The following is a 25,176-nucleotide window of genomic DNA, read 5'->3' as shown; positions in this document are numbered from 1 at the left end:
TACTTCACATAGCATGTATTTCTTGACAACGCTCATCCACCCACACACTTATTTGACTTAAGGAACCTTCCTATGTGATTCCATTGCACACAGTATCTTTCCAACAATATCTAAGTTTAACAATGTGTGTTGACTTGTCTGTATCCCCAAAAGGTTCTAAGCTGTACGACTGCTGAGTTCTTATTTCTCGTATTAACCATCTCATTCTGAGAAACTAGCATATGTTTAGTGCTGGTATACAGAAAGGTATGAGATTTTTGAAAATGAATAAACAAGTAAGATGGAAGAACAAGAAGGAAAGCTTGGAAGAAACAAACCTTTAAGAGGTAGAGAGAAGATAATCTTAAAATGGTAAAGGAAATACCAGAGAGAGAGAGTAAACCAGAGAATTTCACAGGACCCAAAAAATGAAAGAGCTCCCCAAGAAGGAAGAGATCAATAGGTTGAACATTGTAGATGTTAAAAAGCAACAATGTGCTAGATTTTGCAGTTTGGAAGTTAACTTTGGAACATTTACAGATGGATGTGCCCTTGATTTCAGCATCAGATAATAATGGTTTATCTTTTGAAGGAATGAAAATAATGGGTCTTCTCATTAAAACACACACAAGACGTTTTCCCCTTAACACCAAGGAGAAATGGGTACCCATAAATAATTTAGTCAGTGCTGGCTTAGTATTCTAAATTTTTAATACATACTAAAAATGACTAATAGTCACATGTAACATAGCCAATCATTAAAAGATCTTTTATGGATTAGATGGATATAAATACAATGGCAATATTATACCAAAATTCTATGCATATTAGGGAATATAAACAAGAAATAATTTCTCCCCCAAACTGCAGAAAGCTTTCTACTGACCCTAACATGATGGTAAATTAATATGTTGAACTGACTTTTTATGTTTTCATTTTAATACTGACATATGGTCAGTATGTACATAACCAAACAAGTTTCTTAATAGACTATTTTTTGTTAGGTGGAATTAATTTTCTTAGTTTCATTTAGGATATCCAATTTTGAAGGGTAAAAGACCATTATTATCTATAACCTTTGAGATATATATATATATATAGATAGATAGATAGATAGATAGATAGATAGATAGATAGTCTGCTAAGCTATGTCTTTTTATTTTATTGAGCTTCAGTTTTGTTTAGATAAAAAAAATTAGCTAAATTTTAAGAGTTCAGTAATAAACATACCCAGGTAAATCTACCTTAAAAGAAAGGAAAATGATGTAGCTTTTATATATACATATATGTGTAACTCTTCTTTCCAACCAAGGTATTTTTTAATTGGTACTAGTCATTCAAAATAAAGTTAAGAGAGAAACTTAGCATGTGCCCCTCTATCACACATGCTACCTTAAATGGGGGGCAGAAGTAGCATAACTAATATGAATATTATGAAACTTCACAATGGAGAAATGTAGGAGTAAGATTAAAACAACTTGTTAAGATGTTTTGACTTCTACGAAATGTCAAAGAAGTATAAGACATGTTTTTGAAAATATATTTACTGTTTATACATTTACAATATTTAATGCTAGTTAATAACTTGCATTTTGTATGTCATCCTTCTATGCAAAAAATTAGAGTTATTGGCCTTTTGTAAAAGAAAATTGACAACAGATCAAGTACATCTTTCTCTCAGTATTGTTAACACTTAGGACATTTGGTTTGCATTATTCTTCAGCTGTGTTGTATTAACTACCGGATGGTGAGTTTGAGCATAAAACCACTTTGTTTCCTTCTGTCTGCAGACATGTGATAGGATTTCAGTAAAGCTTTGGAAAACATGTGCATGGACAATGACTATATAAATTAAGGGAAAATGTGTGTGTGTGAGATTCTACACGTTTTATAATGAAAATCTAAGGAGTAGGAATGGAAATAGCACTACTGTGAAACTAGGGGTCTAGGATGTGGTCCAAGATCTGTATTCACATAAACTTTCCATATTCTGTGTCTTCATTTGTGGGAAGTGGAGAATTTGTTAGATGATATTTGAAGATCCCTTCCAGCTCTATGAATTTTTAATTTGCCATTGCCACCCAGAAAGGCAGTAGGCTATGGAATCCTTATCTCTGGGCACTTAAGTGAGCATTTCTCTAAAGATCTAACATTTCTATGGTATAATATTTCTCTGTAGTAACATCTGAGACAATTCCAACAAACTATGGAGCAAATTTTTGGTAAGATAATTGTAAAGTGTAAGATAGTAATCATAATAATGATAGGACATGAAACAAGTGCCATTTTATGTGTCTGATATCTTAGGTCATAAAACAGCCGTTCTGCCCGTATCATATATTGTCTAATTTTTTTTTTTTGCAAGATTTTATGATTCCCACTTTATCTTCAAGGAGACTGAGATTAAGAGAGTAGGTAACCGCTCGGAGTTACACAGCAAGTAATTATGACATCAGGGTAACACCTCTAGCCTCTCTAGCTCCAAAGCACATGCTTATTACATTGTATGCATAGTAAAACTCTGTGTGGATTCTAATTGGATTGGGTATTGTGTGTGTGTGTGTGTGTGTGTGTCTTTTTCTGTTTCTTTGTTTTTGTTAGGAGTGAGAATTTTCATACTCAGGAAGTTTTACTTTCTGAAATGTTATAATTAAAGTTTCGTTTACAGTTTCACTGAACATTGGGCAAGAAAAAAAGTTGAATTTACCTCCTTTGAAACACTAGTTAGTTTATTGTTGGATTTTGAGGTCAATGATTTTTAAAGAGATTCCAATATCAAAATGAACATAAGACTGAAGATATATGTATGAGATGCTACAGGTTAGAACATCTTAATTATCCTCGTTTAATACTTTTCTTAATAACCACATTAACATTTCCCCATATATATTACTGGTATAAGCAAAAAATGAAAAAGAGGGAAGGAAAGAAGAAAGGAGAAGGAAGAAAAGAATAGCAGATATTTACATAGTACTTACCTGCCAGGAATGCTTCTAACCACTTTAAGAATTATTGCTTCTAAACAGTTTAAGAACACTTTATATAATAATTATTGTAACCCTCATGAATGAGTTTATATATATATATATGTATGCATTCAGTGGGCATCTGTCAAACTGGTCAAATTGGCCTTTTTTTTTTTTAACATTGCCTTTCTATAATTGGGGAATTCATGGCACTATAAAATTAACCTCTTTAATATGGAATTAAAAACTCAAATGTACGGCATGTTTTTGAGTGAAGATGTAAGTGTAATTTAGCTGAGGCTTCCTTCTTTGGGCTGACAGCGAGTGCATGAAGCTCAGTTCTTTTTGCAGATGTGGCCCCTTTGCTGGCAATAGTAGCTGTAACAAAAGGGCTGATTGTCTGGCATTTGGTTCTTGGTGATCTTAGCTGAAGTGGTGATAGTTTTTACCACAAAGATTCTGGGATGTAGTTATATTTCAAGAAGGCCTGCCCCAAGATATTTCTCTAGGCTTCAGTGATTCTGTGAGTCAGGTAAATCACTTAATTTTTTATTCTGCTTAAATCAGCCATACTGATTATTTGCTATCATGGCCACTAACCAATATTCCCTTTGTGTGTGTGTGTGTGTGTGTGTGTGTGTGTGTGTATATATATATATATATACATATATATACACACACACATACATGTATGAACACACAGACATTCATATAGATTTATATGTATATGTGTATTATATATATATACACATATATGTATGTATATATTCATATTGGTGAAACTAATTACACTCACTCAGTATAGTGGAAAGGTAACACTGTTGACCTATGTGATGCTTGGCAGTCTACTAGGCCCATTGGGTGGGCATTGTAACAACACATTCTCATAGCCATGTAGGATAAGACAGTTGGCTGTCTTTCTGTTTCCACCCCCTTCAAGATTACGACTGACTGAATATTATAATCTTCATCACTCTTGAGAATCCTAAGGAAGGAACCATGCTACATGCCTCTCAGAATGAAGAAAATAGCGTTTTGGGGCATCCCAGTATGCAACTGAGATAGAGGAATTATCACTTCTGTTCAGAGATGAGATTGCTTAGAAACACACCATTTGTTTTTGTTTACTTTGTAATTTGAACTGCAAAACACACTTTGCTCATTTTACTGCCTTAATGTGACTTTCTGAGAAATCTTTAGTAGGGGACTCAATAGTATTGTCTGCTTTGCTGCTGCTTTTGTGCTTGTGCATTTGCTTCCTCCTTATTATTTTCAACCCATGTAGTCTCTTTAGATTCCCTTATTTTTGTAAGCTCATTCATATTCTTACACTTCACATTTCTTTGATTATTCCATGAAGAAGATGTGAGGATCCAAAGGAAAAATGTTTCTATTATATTTAATATTTATTTACGTTATGACACTGCCCCAAATAAAGGTTACCTAGTTAACAAGTTGCAGTGGAATATGTAGTAGTGTTTAAAAGCTCTGGTTCTCAAGCTCTGACCTCTGTGTGGGCCAGAATGTATCTACCTTGTTAACTGTTGTGTCATTAGCACTTTATCTAATACATTGTTTTTTGAGTAACTGTTGCATGTGAATTTTTTTTATAAATGTATTTATCTTTGGCTGTATTGGGTCTTTGTTGCTGTGCATGGGCTTTCTCTAGTTGCCGCGAACAGGGGCTACTCTTTGTTGCCATGTGCGGGCTTCTCATTGTGGTGGCTTCTCCTGTTGCGGAGCACAGGCTCTAGGCATGCGGGCTCAGTAGTTGTGGTGCATGAGGCTTAGTTGCTCTGTGGCATGTGGGATCTTCCCGGACCAGGGCTCGAACCTGGGTCCCCTGCATTGGCAGGCCAATGGTGCATGTGATTTTTGAACAAATTACAGACTGAAGCCAAACTAACAGAAAGAATGATCTCAAACTGAATCACCTGAGTGCTGACAACTATGCATTCCTCATGCTGGAGGCCAAATGTATTCTAGAACTTTGGATGATTGTGAGCCTTATGGGAGACATCAGCTGACCAATGAAAAGCTGTAGGGCCAGAGGTCTACTTCATTTAGGTGGAATATAAAATGGAGAGAGGTCTCCTCAGTTCAAATTGAGAGTTGAATGTAAGTTGGCTTTAGTGAAGGGACAACTATTCCATATTAAGAATTTTCATGTTCTACTGAAACAAGTGGGGGTCATTATAGTGCAGCAGGGATCCCAGAAACAACATAAACTATGATCACCTTTGAGGTTCAAGACCAATGTGGTAAACTCATGGAATTGACTTGTAAGAAACTTATTTACAAGAGGATGTGAGGACACTGCTATGAACATTCTGGAAGACAGCACCCAAGTAATCAGTATTTCTAAAGTTAAACTAGCCGGTTATAGTCTAAGTGTTTTCTGCTTCAGCACATGATAGCATATTATTTCAGTAAGTGTTTAAAATCACCGAGGTTCCCCCCAAAATTGTTATTGCTGCACATGCTCACTGAAGTCTGATATTGTTGGACATTTAAAATGTACTGCTTTGGTACAAGTGGTATAGTTTATCATTTAATGGGCATTTGTTTGACTTCTAAATTTTGAATAGTTTTTCATACATTTATTGGCAATTTTGGTTTCCTTTTTCGTGAAGTTTGTTCATGGTTCTCCCTTGCCCCCAATTTTTCTTTAGTTTTTTTTTTTTAATTGATTTGTAGAGGTTCTTTTTTCTAGTTATATGTTTAAATTACTTCAACCTGTGATTTATAATTCCTTTTTATAGTACCTTTTGATGAGCAGAAATTATTTTTAGTATAATTTGTCTAACCTTTTATGGCTTGTGCTTTTCTTGTGTCCTGTAGAAGAAAACCATCCCCATCTCAAGGTTATAAGATATTCTTTATATTTTCTTACACAATGTTAGTCTTTTATATTTGTTTATATTCCATTTGGAATTTATTATATATGGTGTGAAGTATGGATCTAATTTCCTTTAGTTACCATAGGAATATTTGATTATGCTAAGCATTATTTACTAAATAGCCATTGTTTCCCCAGTTTCTGCAGTGCCTTCTCTATCAGATATGATTTCCACATATGCATACGTCTGCTTCATTTTTTTTTAAACTTCTGTTTGTTTTGCTTTTGTTAAAAGAATGGTGATTTAAAATCCAAATTATGGAGCATAGGTTACAAAATCTGCTACCTTGAGAGAGTTGCTTATCTTCCTTGTGTCTCAAACTCCTCATCTGTAAAATAACTATAATAATATCTTTGTCACAAAGTTATGTATCTTGCACAAAGAGCCAAATGTTTAAGTTATATCATTTTCATTCTTAATATTCCCATGGTAATATAACACTGTCCTTACTAAAATAGCTTCATGATAAGTCTAGGCATTTTGTGAAGTCATTTTGCATTATTTTTAGTCTTCATTACTGGTTTGGCTACTCCTAGCCTTTTGATCTTCCATATATATTTGAGAATAGTGTTGATGGATTCCTTGAATAAAAACATTTTTAATTCAAGTGCATAAGATAGGAGAGTTTACTACTTTGTTACTGAGCCTTCTATTCATGATCTCAGTAACCTCTCTCCATTGGTCTTTCAATTTTATTTTCTATAGAAAGTTCATAACATCTTTTGCTAGCTGTATTCTTACACAGCTCAAATTTTTGTTGCTATTGGAACATACATTTTTAAATGACATTTTCTTAGGTATTTGTGTCTGTGTTTCATCCTATCTGACCTATTGTTTTAGCTATATCGTCTCTCCTTTCTGCTGCACCTAATCTGATTTTCATTTCTATGGGGACATTCATCTTGTTTTTTTGTTTGTTTGTTTCCTTGCTTTTCTCCAGCCCACATTCTCTCTCATTCCATTTTCTCACCACACTTTCTCTGAATCTTTCTTTCCCTTTTGAGTTCTTACTCTGTAGGAGTTGTTGTTTTCTTTAGTTTACTGAGATCATCACAGTGCCTTTAAACATACTTTTTTTCCATAAGTCCAGTACATCTGCCTCTTGTTTTTCCTGTTCCTTGTAGTCATTCTTTTTGCATTGTTTCTGGATAGCTCCTTGCCACTTCTTTTTCAATCACTGTTCATCTTTCATTTCCTCTGGGGCCTGCTGTATGTAGGAGGTGTTTGTGGGTGGGAACATAGGCGGTGTTGACGGGTAGGGGAAGAATCAGGACTCAACTACTGGCTTTAAGGAATTATTCCTATGGCACAGGGTCGTACATGAGAGCATATTCTTGTAGCATTTTCTTCCTCCCAGCCACCGAGTTCAGCACTGCACAGCTGATGATAATGCAGAGTCTCTCCCTCCTGCCTCCTGAGTCAACAGACTGCTTTCTGTAAATACAGACTGTTTGTGGCATTCCTCACTTCTTCACACAATCTGGTTTCAGGGGAAATTCTCACCATCCATGCATGAACACTGTTTCTGTTGTTCTAAAGAGTAAATTTCTAGGTTTTATCCCTCAGAGGTTTTGACTTCCTACTGAGAGCTGCAAGTTTTGTCTAGATCTGCAGTCTTATCTTTTATTTCCACCCTATAAGTATTCACTCATTCATACAGCAAATATTTCTGAGTACAGTATACCAAGTATTTTGTTCATTTCTGGGCAACATTTGATTACATGAAAATTCATGAAATATTCCTCAAAACATTTTCATTCTTATGAAGAGAGTTATGCTCACAAAAATATGACAATACGATATATTAATTGCGATGATGGAATTATGAGCACAAAGTTGCAAGACAAGGAGGATGCCTAAAGCTGCGTAACTGAAGAAAGGCATTGATTAAGTCACAAAACAGGAGATAGTATACTACATCTAGCAGGTCTATGCTCTGTGGAGAGGCAGCAGTGACTAAAGTAAGCATGATTCTTGTCCTGATGAAGTTTATAAACTAATCGGTTAAAAGCAGTGACTTTTTAAGCTGATGGATTAAGAATGAACAGTTTTCCACAGGAATGAAAGAGAATATTCTAAGCAGTAGGAAGCATGTGCAAAAGAAGAGAAACTTTAGAAAGTATAACAAGTTTATGAAATTATGGGATGGCTAATACTAGATTATAAAAATCGAGCAGTGCTTGTGACAGAAGATGGAACCAGCCAGATAATATGGGACCAAAGAAGAAAGTACATTGTGTACTATCACAGCAGTTCATGTTTTGTCTTATAGATCTAGGGGTGTGATCATTGAAAAAGTTTAACAAGGAATGCCCTTATCAGATTGGCATGTTAGTGACAACACATAAAGAAATATGAAGGACTGATCAAGTCTGGACCATGGGCAGTATATCCATATGGACAGACAAGGAAGAACTTGAGTAGTTGCAGTAAGGTGGGAATGAGAGAAGAGTTGCAACAAAAAATAATGGAAGAATTTTTTAGATATTTAGCTGTGGGAGATAAGGGAAGGACTTCAATCCCTCTCAGGTTTCTGATTAAAACAAAAGGATAAATCTTGCTGTTGTTTATAAAAGTAGGAGGTGTGTCTTATGTTTTATTTGGTGATAAATATAATACTTATTATAAGGTTTCAGGCAAATCTTTTATAAAACCAAGTTTTGAAAAATAGTCTGAATACAAGAGAACTGGGAGGTAATCAGGCGTGCCAACTTTCCATCTCTATCCCTTTCTTCAGCTAAATGAGTTCTCATTTAAGTTTCCTTCTACACATTTGTTATTGTTCTCTCTGTAATGTGGCTTCCTCTCCTTCCCTCCTTTCCTTCCCTTTTCTATAACATCAGATTCGGCTTGGCATGAAATTTTGGTTTGGCATGAGGTAATATCTGGCCCCAATTTTACACTCTGGAGCCAAAGGACTAACTCAGTGTCTTTCATATGTCCTATCCCAATTCCTGATTGATAGTGTTACTGAATTAGGTCATATGGACACCCATTTGGGCCCTAGCCCTGCCGAGGTCCCCTGCCTCATTGGGGAAGGTACCTTTTCTTGTTTCACACAGCCAAAAAGGAAACCAAAGCTGAGATTGAAGCAGCACAAACTTTACTCAATGGCCAGAGAATGGAGAAGCAGGAATTTAGTTCACAAATCAATTTCTCGCCGTAATGGCAAGAAGGATTTGCTTTTAAGGAGTAAGGAAAATGTGGGGAGGAGTGAGACTAATATGCATTCATTTTCCGGGAAAGAGTAAGGTTTTCCCGGAAATGGGGTGCCATCCCTTTTCTGTCTGTGACTTGTGGTCACACAGCCAGAAGGTGTGTCATTTAGTATGCTAATGTAGTCAAATCAGTGTAGAATGAGACTCAGGGTTTGGTGGTGGTCAGATTCATCACTATCTTGGTTTCATCTGGTTCTATCTAGTTTTTATTTATCTCTTCCTACAGCTTCCTTTCTTTGTCTAGATTCTGTGACTTAAAGATATGTTAGTTCCAGTTCAAGAGAGGGGTTGGTGGGTATTGAGCAAGGGCCTGGTGGCAACTCTGGTAACAACAGAATCCTGGTTGAGTCATTGGTGGTCCCTAGGTATATGGGCTTGCTCCTTTCAGACTGTGGATGGAGTAGTCTGTTTTTAAGAAGAAGGGTATGGATGAGGAGACACCACTGGAATGTATAGTATAGATATGCACCCCCAAAAAAACTCATAAATGAGTAGCCATGCATGTTTGGAGGGGAAAGATAATGAACTAAATTTTGAGTATCTTGACTTTGAAAAGCCTCTGTCATGCAAGTAGAAAGGGTCTAGAACAGTTGAATATACTGTCTAAGGTAGATTACTTCCAAGATGGTCTCTGAGATGAAGGTTTGCATGCAGAAGGATTACTGAAGAATGCCCTCAGGATCAACATCTATCTAGGGGTAGAAGGGGTTTGCAGGAAGTAGAATTGTGCAGCTGGAAGAGATGAACTGAGTTGCATTTCCAAAATAGACCTTAACGCATCTCAGGAAATTTCGGGCTCTGGAATGGCTCTTCAGAATTGTCTTAAATTGACACAAAAATTGGGACAGATCTTTATATTCCTGTATTTAACAGTTACTAGATGTGGGCCTCATTGAGGAGGGAGCAAAACCTTGGGCAAGACAGCTGTTTTTTTTATTTTTTTCTTCAGTTTTATTGAGAGATAACTGACAAACAGTATTATATAAATTGTACAGCATATTGACTTACATATACTGTGAAATGAATACCATGATAAGTTTAGTTAATATCATCTCATATACATACAAAAAATCTTTTCCCTTGAGATGAGAACTTTTAGGATCTACTCTTAGGAATTTCAAATATACCATATAGCAGGGTTAACTGTAGTCATGTCTTATTTTACATCCCCAGTACCTATATACCTTATAACTGAAAGTTTGTACTTTTTTCAACAACTTGGATGGAACTTGAGGGCATTATGCTAAGTAAAGTAAGTCAAAGAAAGACAAATACTGTATGACCTCACTTATATGTGGAATCTTTTTTTTTTTTTTTTTTTTTTGCGGTAGGCGGGCCTCTCACTGTTGTGGCCTCTCCCCTTGCGGAGCACAGGCTCCGGAGCACAGGCTCAGCGGCCACGGCTCACGGGCCCAGCCGCTCCGCGGCATGTGGGATCCTCCCAGACCGGGGCACGAACCCGCGTCCCCTGCATCGGCAGGTGGACTCTCAACCACTGCGCCACCAGGGAAGCCCTGGAATCTTTATTACAGAGAAAAAGCTATTTTCTAATAAATGTAATTTCTGGAAGGGAATTCAGCTGAAAACTACAACACTCCAAGCAGGTAGGTGAAAAATGCCTCAATCTTCAAAGGGGGTTCTGAATACTCACCAGAATATTTACTCTGAGTACATTGTTGGGGTTCAAATATTTATATTTGATAGACACAATCACATTGCTAGCAGCTGAGACCACAGATTGAAATTATGGATGGAGATTATATTGTTTGAACACATACAAAGCAGAGAGCTCTAATGAGCAAAGAAAAAGTAATTAATGAAGAATGAGAAGGGACTAGAGAAATAGGCAAACTAGGAGACTGTGTGTAGGTTCCAGATACCTGGTAAAGAGGAAACAGAATAACTGAAACACTGTTTCCTGGGTCCTGCCCACACATTCCTGACTCTCTAACTTTACCAATCAATTAAAAAAAAAAAAAAGATTAGTTGATTTACAGTGTTTCCGGTGTACAGCAAAGTGATTCATCGGTGTTGTTGCAAAAGGTATTTCAGATTCTTTTCCATCATAGATTATTATAAGATATTGAATACAGTTCCCTGTGCTATACAGTTGGTCCTTGTTGTTTTACATATAATAGTGGGTATCTGTTAATCCCAAATTCCCAATATATCCCTCCCCCCTTCCCTTTGGTAACCATAAGTTTGTTTTCTGTGTCTGTGAGTCTATTTGTTGGACTCTATAACTTTACTTTTTGAACATCCTATAAGCCCTCTCTATTTCTAGTTGTCAATATCCACCTCTTTCTTCTCAGTACATTTTCAAATCTTATCTTTTTTTTTTTCATGGAATCATCTCTAAATGTTTAAAAAAAACTGTGATATACCTCTTAAACAAAATCTCCTTCCTTCTCTTATAACTTTTATTTTTATTTTTTTGCTTTGCTTTATAGTTAACTCTTTATTTTGTCACTTCTCATCCTAGGTTGAGGCTTTTTGAGGACTTAAAGCCAGTATGACTTAATACCCTGATATTTGCTGCAGAGTTATACAGTCACCTATACCTAGCAGGTACTTACTAGTTTCAACATGAGTGAAAAAGAACATTAGAGAGGGACTTAGCCTTGCAGGAAGTGTGGAGGTCGGGAACAGATAAAGGTTGGTGGTAACCAGATGGTCTTGTCGGTGTCTGTAATGAGGACGTTTTGCTAGTTGTGTTGATTTTTTTGTATGAGCAAAGGGTAAGAAAAGTTAAGTAAAATTAGCCATGGTTTATTGGTTTACAAGTTTCCTATTTAAATAACTTGGTTTTCATTGAATTTATTGCTTTTGAATGGGCTAAATGGCTTATTTGTCTTGGCATCAGTAGATGGAGCCCCCTTTTGAGATAAAATTGCCAAGATTTTTCAATCACGAAGTTTCTTAAATAGTTTATAAATCCCTGTGGATTGAATGGGAATTTCAAGTTAAATTTTAGATTCACTTAAAAAATATGTTCCTTCTTACTATTTGAAGATATATATGATTTAAAATGTTCTAAAATAGAAGAGACTTTTTAAGACCTCAGAAAAGAACTGGCAAAAATGCCATGGGAAATATGATTCTTTTTTCTTTTATTTTAACAACTTACAAATACAGTATTTGACTCTGGCTCTGGTTTTAGTCAAGGTCTTAGCTACTTCAGCGGTTTTATTACTAATTTAAATGACAATCATATCTTTGGCCTCTAATTTTTCTAGTTTTGAAAGCATTTTTAATAAAAATTAGATAATAAAACACATATTAAAAATATTCTACCTTGAAATACTTTTTCATTAGTAACACAAGAAATAGTCACAATCTTAAAATTTCTTTTCAAATATTGTCTTAATTTATTATGGTAGAATATTTTAAATATTCTTGTACTCAGTCACTGAGTCAAATTAACTTTATTGTCCTGACTCTTCTGCTACAAATAGGAAGAGCAATAATAATATCCAAAAACACTGTTGTAATATTTTAATGAAACAACCAGTGTGAAAATGCATGTGAAGTACTAGATACTTTAAATATTAGTACGTTAAAACATGCTTACTATTAAACATTTGTAAAAGAAAACAATTATTTTGTTATACTGTAAGTTAGGAAGTCTTTGTATTCCTTTTAGAAATGAAGTTACTCTGAAGGGAATTTTCTTAACGTTGGGCCTAAATTGTTACATATAATCAAGTTAAGGTAAAATCATGAGACAATATTGCCTAAGAAAAATCATGAAAGGAAATAACATGTTAGAAGTATCTTTGCTTAAAGGCCATAAATGAGAGACTAATAATTATGAAAGATTAATCTAGCAAAGAGAAACTTGAAATTACATGGGAAAAAATTGAAAGGGCTCAGATCAGTTTTAAATAGTCAAGAATCACTTGGAAACCAAATAAAAACACAGCTTGCTTGGCCCTATTATCAGACTCTGATTCAGATCTGGGGACAAGGAATCTGCATTTTAAACAAACATCTCAGGTAATTCTGCTCAAGATAGTACATCTATCTATACCATCAATAAACAATATTGTAGACCTTTCCATGAGGTGTTCAATTCTACTTGTCTTTCTTTATTTTCAAGAAATACTAAAGTAAGAAAAGTGAGTAAACATTAATAATAAATTAAGGTTAATGACTTCTCTGGTTAAAAGCATGCCATAAAAATACAGTTAGAAGCAACAAAGAAATATTTCTTGTTGGAGAGTATTTTATTTTTATTATGCTGTTCTTTTATGAAGAATGGAGAACAGTTTAGTTTGGACTTGTGTAATGGAATGAAATGTAAAAACTGAAGTTACTAAAGGAAAATAATGGAAAACAGTATATAGATTATGCATGATGACATAAGAAGACTCTGTACAGTTCTGAATAGCTAAAAAAGTCTACGTGACTTTTCCAATGTTCATATGAATCACTAGAGGGCAACATATACTATACCTTTAAGATCATATTGCAGACAGAATTGTTTGTAGTTACAGGGAATGAAGGCAGAGCCAAAACTGGCAGAAGTCAAAGGTAAAACTGCAACCAGACTACTGCTAATATGATCAGGTAATTTAACTAACTGCATGAAGTCATCAGAAGCAGTTACTTAACAGGAAAACCTACTGACTGAATTATTAAGGTTTTTCAAATTTTTTGAAAAAATCAAGCAGACATTGTCTTCTAACATGCACACTATCATGCAGAATATATGTCATGAAAAATGGACTCCTTTCCTGTCTCTTAAACATGTATCAATTTCAGAAGGACAGCGCAATCACTTTGTGCAGAGTACCAAACTGTACAGAGTGTGGACTGGTTTTATTCTTTATATTGTACTACACAGGCTAATTTCATCATTGCTTTTGTTTAAAAACCGTGAAAGAAACTACCAGTGGAGAAAGAGCCAGAAATTGACTGTCTTTTCAAGCAGGATCAATGAAAAATATAATAACATCCTAAGAATAATAGTTCTGGTTGCACACTTTAAATTTTCATATTTTTATATCTAGAAAACAATGTTTTGTGTTTTAATGATAAAATATTATAAATCCATTTTTGAGGCAAGTTGGTTACAAGAATGAATGATTGTAAAAAAAAAAAAATGAATTTAATGAATTTCTGACTTCCAAAGACTTAAAAAAACAAAAACTGAAATGGGGAAAAATAGCTTACAGAGGTAGAGAAACTGAACATAGTTCTGAAAACAGAACTGCGTGGTTTAAACATTATATTAAAGAAACAAAGTTTATCTTTTACTTAATAAGTAATCTAATTCTTCTGTTTCAAATACAGCAGATTGATAGTTACCAATTAAATTTTTAAACATTTCATATGTGCTGGGCAAAATGCTTTATTTTATCTCATTTAATCCTCTCATTGAATTTATAGAATTGGAAATATCACCATATACATTTTTTACATGGATAAACTGATACTTAGAGATTAATTTACTGGTGGAGCTGAGACAAAAATCCAGGCAATGAGTTCAGATCCTATGGTCTTAACTACTGTACTTATTCTACCTTCCATGGATAGATGCTATCTCAGTAGGAGAGGAATAATAATGTCTTAGGCATCTGTGCCAGAAAATGGGCATATAAATTTCATATTCATTCAAAGCTACTAAGTCACCTTTTATTTTACTAGTCAAAAAATCAACATGGAAACATTATCCAGGTCCACATTCTTTTAAAATGTATGAAAGAGTTAAAACATTTATATATAAAATTAATTTGGCTTATTTAAAAACAGTTGGGTTCAACTTCAATCTAAGAAAGCATATTGGCACAGTTTGGAGTTGGAGAATATATGTTAAAGGGAATCTATTTCATGATTTTAGGGAAATCATGGGGGTCCCTAGGAAAAATTAGGCATTCAGCCATTCATTCAATATTTTTAAACACCTGTTTTTGAAGACATTCGTGGATGTTAGAGGAAGAATGAGGCATTATTCCAGCCTTAAAGAAATGGAATGCTCTCTATTTTATCTCTGATTTGGTATCCTAAATTTCACTTCTCCAGTTGAGAGTTAAACCACTGATCAGTGAAACTACATTGAGGAGGAAAAAGTCACAAACACCAAAAGGCTCTGAGATGCTGGTGGACCTTTGGAGGTGTCTAATTTTATGTTTCATTCCTTAATATTGACTTTCTAGAAATTCAGAGTTTATTAAACTCAAAATTTCAACACAGCATGCAAAAAATAGGTCCAAACCACTCTAATTAACTTTTTTTAAAAAGCAATCTTAAAAATAAAACCACCTAGAGATTTAAAAGTTAGAGTTATAAGATGTTAGTTATACTTTTCAAAGTAGTTTGTAAAACATTAATCTCCTGTATCAATCCAGAGAGTTTAGGCAGTCACCAGAGTGTAGGTTATGCTGCAGTAATAAACGATCCCCAAATTTGGGTAGCTTAAAACCTAAACTTTTATTTCTTGCACATGCTACGATTCCTTGATAGCTTAAGAATTCGGCTCCCATGCAGCCATCATCTTGACTCTTGAACCAGCCTGCCTGAGGACCCACTATCTTGAACACGGGTTCTGAACATGGCAAAGGGAAAAGAGAACTCTTAAGCATCTTACCTCAGCATTATACGTTTTGGGCTAGAAACAGTTTATAACTCATGGCCCAGAATTACTCACATAGCCCAGCTCAACCACATGGGAGCTTACTTTAAAAACAAAACAAAACAAAAACAACAACCAAAAAAACACAATCCACTACAGTTCCAAAATGGAGGAAAACCAGAGGTTGGGTGAATGGCAATAATGGCTATCACAATTCTCTAACAAAAACCTTTCCTTTTTACCCAAGTAGGATGCCTAAATTTTACACATGATTTACAAAAATCGAGTTAAAACAAAACTTTTGACAATATGAAAAAATGTTGTAAGGGTAAAATTTAAGCCATTAACATACTAGAGGCTTCTCGTTTGATTGGGTTCAGAAGAAAAAGGATAATAAAAATTCTGTTTTTCCTCTGTCTAGATTGACTTTGACAGTACAGGTTCTTACCCCAGTTTCACAGACTAAATAAGATGACTGTGTCTGTTTTTGTTTTTAAATTAAGTGCAAATTAAGTTTGCAGGTTCAAAAACTTAAGCTTCAGGACAGATCTATAATGCCTTTTTGTAATAGTTCAAAATATCTTGGTGGCCTCACAGCTGCTCTATTTAGATAAGTTTCTAATTTAATTGTATACATATGCTTACTTTAGGAGAAATATTTATTTCTTATAAATGATCTCATAACTTTCATGGTAACTTTGTCATTAAAAATGTTTCAGAATCTTATAAACGATAGAAATTCTACTCAAAACCATAAATGCCTATTTATTTGACACCATTTAGCTGGACAAGTACAGTTATTTTTCTTATTACTATTATGTGATTTAAAAAAAAAAATTCCTGGAGGGCTTCCCTGGTGGTGCAGCGGTTGAGAGTCCTCCTGATGATGCAGGGGACATGGGTTCATGCCCCTGTCCGGGAAGATCCCACACACCGCGGAGCGGCTGGGCCCATGAGCCGTGGCCGCTGAGCCTGTGCGTCCGGAGCCTGTGCTCCACAACGGGAGAGGCCACAGCAGTGTGAGGCCTGCTTACCGCAAAAAAAAAAAAAAAAAAAAAAAAAAAAAAAAAAAAAAAAAAAAAATCCTGGAGTTTTTTCCTTTGCTATTCCTTCTATTTAAAATCAAGGTTGAAAATAAATGGGGTTTATACACAAATAAATTTAAAAAAATGAATTTTACAGAGACTGGAGTAAATAACACAGTCACAATATAAACCCTCAAGTTTCCCAAGGTATCTGTGACACAAACAAATGAAAATTCTCATCATGCTCACTTTGAGAAAGTGTACTGTGCCTGGTTTTCAAACATTATCAGTGTATAATATGGGTTTGAGTTCTGTTCTTTTTTTTTTTTTTTTTGGCGGTATGCAGGCCTCTCACTGTTGTGGCCTCTCCCGTTGCGGAGCCCAGGCTCCGGACGCACAGGCTCAGCGGCCATGGCTCACGGGCCCAGCCGCTCCGCGGCACGTGGGATCTTCCCGGACCGGGGCACGAACCCATGTCCCCTGCATCAGCAGGTGGACTCCCAACCACTGCGCCACAAGGGAAGCCCTTGAGTCCTGTTCTTGTATTTAAAATCTTGACGTTTTTCCTTCATTGATTTTTTTTTTTTAATGATTAAGCATATGTTTGCATTTTACTGTAATGGTGGGCATTTGAGTGAAATGGTAAATGGATGAGAGTAAGCAATAACATATTAAAACAGTTAGAATGGGTTAAATATTTTAAAAGTTAGCATTTTTCACAAGATAATATTAATAATGAAAGGAAATACATGAGAAGGTAAAGGGGACAAGGAGAAATCGTGAATTAAATACAAGAAAATATTTGTCTTTAGAAGAAGAGAAAATAAGCTAATTAGGAAAATATAAATTCAAGAAATATGTTTCAGAGAACATACACTAATTAGTTTCTTTATCACTTAAAACTTTTAAAGTATAAGTATTGTCATGTTCTATGCAGAATCCACCAATTTTTCACTTTCTCAAAATGGAATAGTCGTTGAAATATTTCTTATCACTAGGGTGCCATTCGGTAAATTGCTTCTTCATAAGCTCTAAATTGCACACTAATGTCTTGAGAAAGAAAGCTATCTACTCCCTAGGATTATAAATATTATCTCATTAGTTCTGAAAACACACCTTTGAGGATGGAAAAAAGGAAATGGGAAGTATTTCTTTCATTTTAGAGGTTGAACAATTGAGACAAGGAACATAGAACACCAGCATTATCAATATTTCAAATTCCAGAGCTCCCAATGTTAAAGCTAATGTTTGAACTACCTAACAAAGAATTTACAACTCAGAAGATATCTGCATGTCCACGTTTGTGAAGCATGTGTAGGGGCTATGAAAAATCTGACTTCATAAACCTTTGTTCAACTTGTTTTGGCAAAGATTCCTTGCCATATTAGTAATGGTGGGCAAGTGAGAGAAATGGTAAATGAATAAAATGAGGTAGCAGCATGTTTAAATAAAGTAGGTGAATGGATGAAACTTAAATGTTCACGTTTTTCATCAAGATAAGATTAATCCTGAAGAAAAATTATGACAGAGGAAGGGGACAAGAAAAAAATGACTTTGGACGAGAGTGTCTTACAGAAATGCCTTCCACATTTGCATTTTAAAATTCCTTCTATAATATACCACTTTATGGTTGTGTGCAATTTTACTTCTGAATGATCTTAGGGCTCTTATGCTTTTGCATGACTCAGTTGTTTTTATTGTTCATTTGCTGCTCTCTACTGGGCAAGACACAACACAGGCAAGTAAGTCCTTGGGGGCAAGAGTCTTCAGGCTGTCCCAGTGTTTCAGTGTCTGTAGTACAGCTTCTCCATGATACTGTGGAAGCTGTGATGATACTTGGGGCCATGCTGAAGCCTTTGGGTCCTTAATGACCTACCTTACTCTGTTGGCCCTAATGCCCTGGTTCCTTATGACACAACTTCATTCTGTGTCAATATTAGTATTTGAAGAAAAATTGTCTAACACAGTTTCCCTAAAGCGTTCTGACTCCTTACTTTCACACACATACTCAGTGAGCCTGAGACCTTTATTCTTTTCCTTCTCAGAGTCTGATTCTTCTTCCCAACAATCAGGGCCCTTGGCCTCACCAGTTCATTTGACATGTCTGGAATTTCAAAAACAGAATTCATGTCCCAATATCTTTAACCAGGTGATTGATAAGCCCCTATATAAGTACTTGAATATAAAAAGATGTGTCTAGGAAGGTAATTCTTATCTCCACTCACTAACCTCAACTAAGCCTAAAATGCTCACTAAACCCACACCAGTCTTGTGTGTGTTTCCCCAAAACTATGCCTGGGTGCTTGACAGATGGCTAAAGAGAGGACATATGGGGCTGCCATCTTAAAAGTATACCCCAGCCTTCTGGCTTTATTTCCTTTTTAAAAATGTTACAATTCAGTCTCTGCAGGGTGCCTCACTACACTTATATGAATGTTCCAAAAGTCAAGTTATGTCTTTGCTGTTTCCAGTGTGCTGACTTCACTCATCTTGTAGATGAAAAATATATATATATTACTGACTTTAGGGGGAAAACCCTATTTGGAGAAAGGTCTGTGTTCCATATTTTGGATGGAACATAGATTCCCAACTTAAATTCCTTACATTTTACTAATAGAGTATTTCAAAGGGGAATTTCATCTGGTTAAATTAGGAGAATAAAAAGACATATTCAGGAAGAAAACTTAATTTTGTCATAAAATAAATTTGAACTCTGGCTTTCTAGTACTTTTTCCCTTGAGACCTGAAAATGAGCGGTGAGGGTCATATTAGCTGCAACACTGCTTCCCTTACCTAAATGATCTATTTCAGTTATATCATTGCCACTTAAAGATGAACTTGTGCTGCTGAAATATGTTCAGTGATTGGTGCCAGAGATACTGAAGTTTTCTACACTGTTTTTCACATTCTCTGACTTGAGTTGGTCTCTTTAAATTTATTTCTTTTTATTAAACTATAGTTGATTTACAATGTTGTGTTAATTTCTGCTGTACAGCAAAGTGATTCAGTTTTATATATATATATATATATATATATACACACACACACACACATTCTTTTTTAATATTCTTTTCCATTATGGTTTATCATATGATACTGAATGTAGTTCTCTGTGCTATACAGTAGGACATTGTTGTTTATCCATTCCATATATAATAGCTTACACCTGTTATCCTCAACCTCACACTCCATCTTCCCCCAACGCCCTCCACTTTGGCAACCACAAGTCTGTTCCTATGTCCATGAGTCAATTTCGTAGATAGGTTCATTTGTGTCAAATTTTAGATTCCACATTTAAATGATATCATATGGTGTTTGTCTTTGTCTTTCTGACTTACTTAGTATGATCATCTCTAGTTACATCCATGTTGCTGCAAATGGCGTTATTTCATTCTTTTTTATGGATGATTAGTATTCCATTGTCACATCTCCTTTATCCATTCATCTATCAGTGGATATTTGTTTCCATGTCTTGGCTATTGTTAATAGTGCTGGTATGAACAAAGGGGTGTATGTATCTTTTTGGATGAGAGTTTTGACTTGGTCTCTCTAAAGTGCTTTGCCAATCCTGGCCTTTATTTCTGCAATCAGTTGATAACAAGGTGTTAGTCCCTGCTTTCATCTCATTCTACTCAATCTACTGAATGGATCTTGAACTTGGAATATATGAAAGGGGGTAAGATGGCAGCTAAGTTTCCAGAACCCCAATTAAATACATTAAGGTGATCAATTTTGTGGGTGAATAACATGGTACTAGATCTTTAGCAACCATCTCAGGAAAGGGGCTCTGAGGTGACCTTGACCCAATGATCATAACAAATGTCTGGCTTAGAAACTGTTCCTGAAATCACAAATTCATTGACATTGACCAGATTAAGACAATATGAAGTTTTATTTTTCTCTTTAATAGCTGCTTCCGTTCTTCAAAGTAATTGCTGGAGCGCTATCATAATGCTACGTTCCTTGGAGGAAGGCATGGTTGCCTAGTGGTATACGATCATTAATTTTATGTACCAAGTGAACAGTGGTCCATGGGATGCCCAGATAGCTGGCTAAACTTTATTTCTGGGTGTTTCTGGAAGAGATTGACGTTTGAATTGGTGGACTGAATAAAGCAGATGGCTCTCCCCAATGTGGGTGGGCGTCATACAATCTGTTGAAAGCCTGGATAGAACAAAAAGGCAAAGGAAGTTTGAATGAACTTTGCCTTTCTGTGAGTTGAATCATCAATCTTCTCCTGTCCTCCAAGCTTTTGGATCTTGGGCCTTCAGACCCAGATTGGAATCTACACTATTAGCTTTTCAGTTCTCAGGCCTTCAAACTATACCACCAACTCTCCTGGATCTCCAGCTTACCAAGAGCAGATCATAGAGCTTCTCAGCCTTCATAATTGTATGAGCCAATACTTTATGATCAATCAGTCTCTCTCTTCTCTCTTTATATACATATTATATATAAATATTTATATATATAATTATTTATATTTAAGTATATATGTAAATCTTGGTCCCCAATAATACATGGTAGAAACAAGCCTTTGGAGTCAGATATATTTGAACTCAGTTTCCAGTACTGATTTTTATGAGAGATACTGGCAATGTGACTTTAAATCATTACATTCCTGTCCCTAATATATTTTGTTACTCCCTCTCCAGAATGTGTTTTCTACTCTTCTTCACATGTTCTATATCTCAGGAGGCTGACCTGTACAGTCTGCATCAAATGGGCTCTTTAACCCTCCAGCTTCTGATTAGCGTCAACTAATGGAGGAAGTGGTAGACTAGAGGGTAGAGAGAGAGAGGTCTTCGTTATTCCCCATTTCTCTTCCTGATAACCTGTATTCCACTACCTAAGGACAGAGCTCCTGTCCCATGAAGTATAACTTGTCTTACAGTTGTTTTCACATCTCTAAAAGGGTGTTGGTAATAATCTTAGGATTATTGTGAAAATTGAGTAATATATGTAGAGTGTTTAGGACAGTACCTGCTTCATAGTAACTGAAATAAGTGGGAACCATATTATTAATGTTATCATCCTTTCATAATAGTTTTCATAAAATATTTATTGTTTCTGGTGATGGTCTAAAACAATTTAACATTTAACGCAGTGGTCACTATCTGTGCCAGTCTCTGTACTCCAGAAAGCAGAATGAAGATGGAATTAGATGTGTGAAAGATTGGTGTATGTGGGGAGAACTCCTGTGAAAGTTAAATGCATTAGGAGAGACTTCAGACCACATTTCAGGGCTGATGGTGTGGAAAGGAGAATAATTGAATAGGAAGTCTTAGACAGTGACACATTTCCAAAGAAAGTTTTGGTAAGACCACTGGGGAGTCCTTGAACCAAGGATGCCCATTAGAGAATTCCCTTATACTGCAGAAATGAGCCTACACTAATACCCTCACTCATGCTGAATTATTGACTGAGAAGAACAATGGGGAAGTGAAGCATCAACAGAAACATGGCAGTGGATGCAGTGGAGCAGTCAGCCGATGCTTCTTCCTGTCACAGGAGATTTGGGTGGCGTATTTCCATAGCTCCAAATCGTGATATTTTTGTGTGTAATATCGAAAGTTAGGTTGGCTAAAGTAAGCTATGATACTTTAAATATCTTACTGGTGTCATCTGTCTTTGCACTTCTTCATATACCTACCTATTGGCTATATGTATATCTTCTTCTTTTGAAACATGTCTATTCAAGTCCTTTGCCCAATTTTTAATCTGCTAATTTTCTATAAATTGAGTTGTAGGAGTTCCTTGTATATTTTGAATATTAACTCCTTATCAGATATATGGTTTACAAATATATTCTCTCATTCTGTATGTTGCCTTTTCACTGTTGATTATACCTTTTGCTTTTAGGAATTTTCTTGTTTGGTACAGTCTTTTTTATTTTTGTTGCCTGTGCTTTTTGTGTCATATTCAAAAAGTCATTGCCAAGGCCAGTGCTGAAGCTTTCCCCCTGATGTTTTATTCTAGCAGTTTTTTCGTTTTAGGTCTTATATTTGTCTTTAATCCATTTTGAGTTGAATTTTGTATATGGTATGAGATAAGGATCTACTTTCACTTTTCTGTATATGGATATCCAGTTTTACCGTTACCACGTATTGAAGAAACAATCTTTTCCCTATAGTATGTCCTTGGCACCCTAAGATCAGTTGACATTAAATGTAAATTTATTTCTGGCCTCTGTATGCTGTTTCATTGTTCTCTATATTTTTTATGCCAGTACTGTACTGTTTTGATTACTATACCTTTGTAATAAGTTTGAAATCAAGAAATGTGATGCCTCCAGCTTTGTTTGACCAAAATTTCTTCAACTCTTTGAGGTCTTCTGTTCCTTATGAATTTTATAAACTTTTTTTTTGTTCCTGCAAAAAAATGTAATTGGAATTTTGATACGAATAACATTGAATGTGTAGATCACTCTCAGTAGCATGGATTTTTAAACAATATTTTTCTAAAACATGAGCACAGAATGTCTATGTTGTCTTTCTTCATCAGTGTTTTATGTGTACAAATCTTTAAACTTTTGGTTATATTTATTACTAAGTATTTTATTTTTCTTACTATTGTAAATGGGATTGTTAATTTCCTTTATGAGTAGTCTGTTAGTATATAGAATGCTACTAATTTTTGTGTGCTGATTTTCATGTCCTGCAAATTTACTGGATTTAACAGTTTTTGTTGAGTAGGGTTTTCTATATACATGATTATGTCATCTGCAAACAGATCATTTTACTTTCTTTCCTATTTGGATGCCTGTCATTTCTTTTCTAATTACTCTGGCTACGCCTCCAGTACTTATGTTTAATAGAAGTAGTAAGAGTTTGCATCCTTGCCTTGTACCAGATCTTTGAGGAAAAGCTTTTAGTTTTTCCCCCATTGATTATGATGTTAGCTGTGAGCTTTTCCTATATGGCCTTTATTGTGTTGAGGTACAGTCCTTCTATACTAATTGTTGAGTTTTGTTTTTGTTTTTTTTTCCATGAAAGGATGCTGAATATTGTAAAGTGTTGTTTCTCATTGAAATGATCATATGATTTTTATCTTTAATGTGGTTTATTTGTTTTTGTTTTATCTGTTAATGTTGTATATAACATCTTTGTATATGTTGAATCATCCTTGCAACACAAGGATAAATCCCACTTGGTCATGGCATATAAGTCTTTTAATGTGCTATTGAATTGGGTTTGATAGTATTTTGTGGAAGATTTTTGCACATATGTTTCTTAGAGTTAGTGGCCTATAGTTGTCTTGTAATGGCATTGTCTGACTTTAGTATCAAGGTGTTGCTGGCCTCATAAGATGAGTTTAGAGGAGTTCACTCCTCTTTTTTTTTTTGAAGAGTTTGAGGAGAATTGGTATTAATTCTTTGAATGTTTGGCAGAATTCATCCACAGTGCCATCTGGTTCTGGACTTTTTTGTTGGAAAGTTTTTGATTTACTGCTTCAATCTTCTTATTGGTCTTTTCAGGCTTTCTATATCTTTTTGATTCAGTCTTGGTAGGTTGTATGTTTCTATAAATTTATCCAGTTATTCTAGGTTATCCATAGGTATGTTGGCATATAATTGTTCATAAGTCTTTATTTCTTCTTTGATCTTTCCTTCCATTATCTTTGACCTTAGTTTTCTTTTTCTTAATTCCTTGAGATATAAAGTTAGATTGTTTCTTCAATGCCATCTTTTAAATGTAAACATTTATTGCTATAAACTTCCCTCTTAACACTGCTTTTGCTGTATACCATAAGTTTTTGGTATATTGGGTCTTCATTCGTTTGCTTCTATTTTCTAAATTCCATTTTTATTACCTTTTAGAACCAATAGTTGTTCAAAAATGTTTTGTTTAGTTTCCCTATATTTGTGATTTTTCCTGTTTTCTTGCTGCTACTAATTTCCAGTTTTATTTCCATTATGGTCATAAACGATACTTAGTATCGTTTTAATCTTCCTAAATTTAAGACTGACTTTGTGACCTAATATGTGACTTATTTTGGATAATGTTCTGTGTGCACTTGAGAAGAATGTGTATTTGTCAGCTGTGGGGTACGAAATTCTGCTAGGTCAATTTGATCTATAGTATTGTTTAAGTCAGCTGCTTTTTAATTTTAATATTTTCTCTATCTGGATGTTCTATTCATTATTGAAAGTGGGATATTAAATCTCTTACTATTATTGTATTGCTGTCAATTTCTCCTTTCAGATCTGTCAATATTTGTCTTATATACTTAAGTGCTCTGATGTTAGATGCCTATATATTTACAATTGTTTTATCTTCCTATTGAAGTAAACTTTTTATCATTACATGATTTTGTCTCTAGAGATAGTTTTTGACTTGGTCTATTTTGTATAAGTATAGCCAATCCTCATTTCAGGAAGAGCCTGAAGGACTTTCAAAACTACCACTTGGTTCTCTGCAGACCCTGGGCAACTAGCAAGTGCCATGCCCTGTCTGCTCTGAGACAGGCCAGTGAGAAGCCAAACACTCAGGCAACAGACAGAAAAGTCAAAAA

The sequence above is a fragment of the Hyperoodon ampullatus genome, assembly GCF_949752795.1.
Source record: "Hyperoodon ampullatus genome assembly, chromosome: 1".
In the NCBI taxonomy this organism is placed as follows: domain Eukaryota; kingdom Metazoa; phylum Chordata; class Mammalia; order Artiodactyla; family Ziphiidae; genus Hyperoodon; species Hyperoodon ampullatus.
The sequence above is the reverse complement of the archived record's forward strand: the minus strand, read 5'-3'. Positions refer to the sequence as shown.